This window comes from Hyla sarda, chromosome 1, assembly GCF_029499605.1.
Source record: "Hyla sarda isolate aHylSar1 chromosome 1, aHylSar1.hap1, whole genome shotgun sequence".
In the NCBI taxonomy this organism is placed as follows: Eukaryota; Metazoa; Chordata; class Amphibia; order Anura; family Hylidae; genus Hyla; species Hyla sarda.
Window position 1 is genome coordinate 416,881,371 of NC_079189.1, and position 6,355 is coordinate 416,887,725.

Consider the following 6,355-nt stretch of genomic DNA (forward strand, 5'->3'; position numbering starts at 1 on the left):
CAGATTGTAATACCTTTTTTATTGGACTAACAGAATTTTGTAGAGACAAACTTTTGGGATTCCTCCCTGATAATTTATAAAGTCCTTTGATCATTAGTCCTTGACTATTGGACTTGATAAAGGGAGGAATCCCGAAAGCTTGTCTCTACAAAATTCTGTTAGTCCAATAAAAAAGGTATAACAAGAGACTGCAACATATTTTTTGATTTGTGTGTATATATATATATTTATAGTTCCAAGCGTGAGTAGGTGCCTCCAGCTAGGGTCCGGGTCCAGGATCCTGCATACGTAGTTCCAAGGAAAATGCTGTGGCACTCAAGGTATGGGGAAAAAATGAAAACTATTTATTCATCCCAAATGTGCAAAGAGCAACGTTTCAATGGTCTCACACCATCATTATCAAGCCACCTGATAATGATGGTGTGAGACCATTGAAACGTTGCTCTTTGCACATTTGGGATGAATAAATAGTTTTCATTTTTTCACCATACCTTGAGTGCCACAGCATTTTCCTTGGAACTACGTATGCAGGATCCTGGACCCGGATCCTAGCTGGAGGCACCTACTCACGCTTTAGGAGTGTTGCTTTCTTCTTTGACATATATATATATATGTATATATATGTATATATATATATATATATATATATATATTAATATACACCTAGAAATACATCAAGTACATAAAAACATCTTTTAGAAAAATATTTCTCCAGGCCTGCCGAGTATATCCCCGTACTTCACAGTGTCTTCTTAGTTTATATATTTTAATCTTTTGACCTTTTAACCCCACTAGGACCAATGGCATCCTGGGACTTAAAGGGGTATTCCAGGCCAAAACTTTTTTATATATATCAACTGGCTCCAGAAAGTTAAACAGATTTGTAAATTACTTCTATTAAAAAATCTTAATCCTTTCAGTACTTATGACCTTCTGAAGTTAAGGTTGTTTTTTTTCTGTCTAAGTCCTCTCTGATGACACCTGTCTCGGGCAACGCCCAGTTTAGAAGCAAATCCCCATAGCAAACCTCTTCTAAACTGGGCGTTTCCCGAGACAGGTGTCATCAGAGAGCACTTAAGACAGAAAATAACAACCTTAACTTCAGAAGCTCATAAGTACTGAAAGGGTTAAGATTTTTTAATAGAAGTAATTTACAAATCTGTTTAACTTTCTGGAGCAAGTTGATATATATAAAAAAGTTTTTGCCTGGAATACCCCTTTAAGATTGAACCGATTATTATTGATATATGTCATGAATGCATCAACGGTCAGATGGTCGGACGACCAAATGATGATCACATCGTCTACCTACCTCCCATACCATGCGAGGCATGTGGAAAATGGATTGGTGTCAGAAAAAATAATCTGCTTCTCCCACCAAAAAACAAAAAGGTTAGCCCGAGCTGGTGATGACTTTACTCCCATTGAAGCACCCGTGCGCTGCAAATAAAAATTGTTACCAAACATAAAATAATTGTGTTTTAACGCAAAATCTACCACCTCAATAATGTAATGTCTCAAATCCACAGAATATTTAGAAAATCTCATCAGTATATCCCAGATAGCTGATAATTCCAGTTTTTTCGGAATACTGGAATAGAGCAATTCAATGTCGCAAGTAAGCCACAACAGAGAATCGCTCCATGTGAATTTAGTTCTTCTGACCAGGAGTTTACTGAAAATTCAGATTTTTCAGATACCACGGACACTAGCGGGGACTCAGAACCGCAATATGTGAACACTCACAAGAATCGCAATGCGAGAAGCAGAAAACATAGGAAAAAGAGCTTCGGAGCGTAACAAGGACAAACGGAAAAAGTAATAAAAGAGGATTTTCGAGTCATTAACATTTCTACACAAATCATTACAGATGAAGAAACCTCGGTCCTGTGGAAAGGACTGGGTTTCTCTCCTACACATCAATTTGATGTTTATCGGACAATTTTGGATATAAATACATTTGTGAGAACTTTAACAGTTAAGAAACATTTTTTTGTGGAAAATGCTGATAAAACATCGGACCCACCTCAACTTTCTATAAACCCTGATTTACCACTAATGCATACGTTAGCAGAACAAATTGCTTCTAGAGATCTCTGTCTCCTTGAAAATAATGGGATATCAATTTGTGATGAAGTGAATACTGCACATACCTTCTCCACTAAAAAACAAAATTTTTACCCCCTACAGACCAGACCAGCAATTTTTGATTGGTTCCAGGACCTTATCATGAAAGATTTGGTTAATCTACAATCAAAAGTAATGTCCTAATTTGAATAAAAAGGAGGCTGCTGCCATAAAGAAATTAAAGAAAAACAAAAATTTGACGATCCGATCCGCCGATAAAGGCGGCTCGGTAGTATGTATGGACACGGGACTGTATATCAATTTAAATGAAAATCTACTATCTGATGATAAAACTTACCTTAAACTTTGTGGGGATCCCACTGAACCTTTTAAAAAAGAACTGTTGACTCTTTTGGAAGAGGGGAAAGTCAGATCTATTTTGACCCAAAAAGAAGTGGATTATATTTTCGTGCCTGCTCCAATTATTCCTATCTTCCACTCGCTACCCAAGCTGCATAAGGACCGATTCCCGCCGCCGATGCGTCCGATCATGGCGGGGATCAGATCCCTTAACGAGCACCTATGCGAGTGGTTGGACTCAGTACTGCAACCTTTGGTTATGCAATGCCCAAGTTATATCAAGGACACTAAGCACTTGCTAAAAATCATGGATGAATTCACATGGAGCGATTCTCTGTCGTGGCTTACTTGCGACATTGAATCGCTCTATTCCAGTATTCGCGAAAAACCTGGCATTATCAGCTATCTCGGATATACTGATGAGATTTTCTAAATATTCTGTGGATTTGAGACATTACATTATTGAGGTGGTAGATTTTGTGTTAAAACACAATTATTTTATGTTTGGTAACAATTTTTATTTGCAGGGCACGGGTGCTTCAATGGGAGCAAAGTCATCACCAGCTCGGGCTAAGCTTTTTGTTTTTTGGTGGGAGGAGCAGTTAATTTTTTCTGACACCAATCCATTTTCCACATGCCTCGCATGGTATGGGAGGTATGTAGACGATGTGTTCATCATTTGGTCGTCTGACCATCTGACCGTTGACGCATTCATGACATATATCAATAATAATCGGTTCAATCTTACGTTTACCCACACATGGTGTAAAAGGGAAACCCCCTTTTTGGATGTCATATTACGTGGCAACCCTGATACAAATAAAATTGAGGTTGATCCTTGCAGAAAAAAGATATCAGGCAATACCATCCTAAGGGCGAATTCATGCCATTCCAAACAAACAGTAAGAGCCATACCAGTAGGTGAACTTATACGAATTAAGCGGAACAGTTCTTCCACCGAGGTGTACCGCAGGGAAGCTGATGCAGCATGCACACGCCTGGCGGCTCAAGGTTACCCTGGATGGCTCTTGAAAAAAGCTCGGTCGAGAGTGGATCCTATGGATCGAAAATCTCTTTTTACAAGTAAGCAACCAACTGAATCACAAGATTGTCCTACATTTGTCACCACGTACAGTCCAGAATTTAATGACATCAAACGCATTGTAATTAAACACTTACCTTTGCTATCAACAGATCCCACGGTAGGGGAGATTATAAAGTCAGGTGTAAGATTTGCAGCGAGGCGGGCACCTACTCTATCCAATCTCCTTGTTCCCAGTATGGTGGACACGGCTAGTGTTACCACCCAGTGGCTTAGCACCAAGGGCTTCCACAAGTGCGGTAAATCGCGGTGTGTGGTATGTCCCTTTGCCGAAAAATGCCAGAAAATAGAAGGTACGGTGGATGGCAAATGCCATGTCATTCACAACTTTATAAACTGTGATAGCACTTTTGTTTTATATAAAATCATGTGCACACAATGTCACTTAACATATGTGGGTTCCACCAAAAGGTCCCTTAAAAAACGCATGCAAGAGCACATTAGACACGCTGCTGGCCCTTTAAGCTCGAACATTTCTAACATATCTAAACATTTTCTAATATGTCATAATTCAGACACCACTTCCCTCAGGTTCTCAGACATTGAGAAGGTGAAGCTAAATAAAAGGGGAGGTGACCATATTCGATCCCTCCACAATAGGGAAATCATGTGGATTTATCTTTTGAATTGCATTCAACCCCATGGTCTAAATAGCAAAACAGATTTAATATTACATTACTGATATGTCTCCGAATAATTTATCTGTGTTTGGTCCCATGTTTTTGTTTTAATCACGCGCACATGTGATGTGGACCTGTCCCTCCCCTTCCTGTGGGAATGGGGAAAATGCCCTGGAGTATATAAGGGTGCCTCATTTGAGGATCTACAGGCTATGAGTAAGGATCGATAGATCAGAAACGCGTCAGCCATGCTTGGGACCCCCCTCTGTTTGTGCAATATTTCATATTTTTGATATGTTCATGGTTTGTCTGCCACCGTGAAGGCTTTTAAGGAAGAACCCTGAATAAAGATGGACGTTTTACTTCTACTTGCTGGCTTTTTTAGTATTTTATTTTAGTTTTATCCACTTTGCCAGGGATGAAAATGATTCCAAAAGAAACTAACTCAACTGTCTATGCTCCCCCGTTGCTACAATATTGGTGTCCCGTTCTCTGTTCGCCGCTTTCTGCTTTTCCTGCAGGTCAGTGAATCACGGTGCGCTCAGTGTCATCATTGTTTCAGCACCAGTTTTACAAATCAGTGTGCCTCCAGTGTTACACCAGTGTTTACAAATAAGTGTGCCTCCTAGAGACTGTCCGGGAATGCTGGGAGTTGTAGTTTTGGACCACCTGGAGAGACACTGTTTTGAAAACACTGCCTTAGTCAGTATTTTCCAACCTGGGGACTTCCAGCTGTTGCAAAACTACAACTCCCAGCATTCCCCTGACAGTCTTTAGCTGTCCAGGCATGCTGGGAGTTATAGTTCTGCAACAGCTGGAGACACTCAGGTTTGGTAGGTAGGTCCTTAGTCCATTGTTTTCCAACCTGAGTGCTTCCAGCTGTTGAAAAACTCTAACTCCCAGCTTAAGACTGTCCGGGCATGCTGGGAGTTGTAGTTTTGCAACAGCTGGAGGCCCCCAGGTTGGGAAACACTAACTACGGCAGTGTTTTCGAAACATTGTCTTTCCATCTGTTGCAAAACTACAACTCCCAGTATGCTCGGACAGTCTTAAGCTGGAAGTTAGAGTTTTGCAGCAGAAGGTGGCATTTTGGTGGGTAGTTGGGCCCTTAGTCCAGTGTTTCCCAACCTGAGTGCCTCCAGCTGTTGCAAAACTACAACTCCCAGCATGCCCAAACAGCCAAAGCCTGTTTGGAAAACACTGGACTAAGGGCCTACCTACCAAATGTAACGTGGCCACCCACCTACCAACCAAACATTACCTACCTAGCAAATGCTTTTCCTGCCTACCTAACAAACGTATACCGTATATACTCGAGTATAAGCCAAGTTTTTCAGCACGATTTTTCGTGCTGAAAACACCCCCCTCGGCTTATATTCGAGTGAACTCTCTGCCCTCAGTGGTCTTCAACCTGCGGACCTCCAGAGGTTTCAGAACTATAACTCCCAGCAAGCCCGGGCAGCCATCGGCTGTCCGGGTTTGCTGGGAGTTGTAGTTTTGAAACCTCTGGAGGTCCGCAGGTTGAAGACCACTGCGGCCTTCGACATCATCCAGCCCCTCTCACCCCCTTTAGTTCTGTACTCATCTCCACTCGGCGCTGGTCCGGTGCTGCAGGACTGTCCGGTGGGGAGGTCGTCCGGTGGGATAGTGGTTCCGGGCTGCCATCTTCATCGGGGGGGCCTCTTCTCCGCGCTTCGGGCCCGGAATAGTCACGTTGCCTTGACGACGACGCAGGGGTACGTTCATTACCAACGTCCCTCTGCGTCATCATCAAGGCAACGCCTCTATTCCGGGCCCGAAGCGCGGAGAAGAGGCCCCCCCGATGAAGATGGCAGCCCGGAACCACTATCCCACCAGACGACCTCCCCACCGGACAGTCCTGCAGCACCGGACCAGCGCCGAGCGGAGATGAGTACAGAACTAAAGGGAGTGAGAGGGGCTGGATGATGTTGAAGGCCGCAGTGGTCTTCAACCTGCGGACCTCCAGAGGTTTCAAAACTACAACTCCCAGCAAGGGAGTTGTAGTTTTGAAACATCTGGAGGTCCGCAGGTTGAAGACCACTGTATCAGACATTGACAAGCGGTGATGATGACAAGGGGATGATGAAGGGGGGGGGGGATTATGACAAGGGGATAATGAAGGGGGGGGGGGTGTGGGATGATGACAGGGGGATGATGAAGGGGGGTGTGGGATGATGACAAGAGG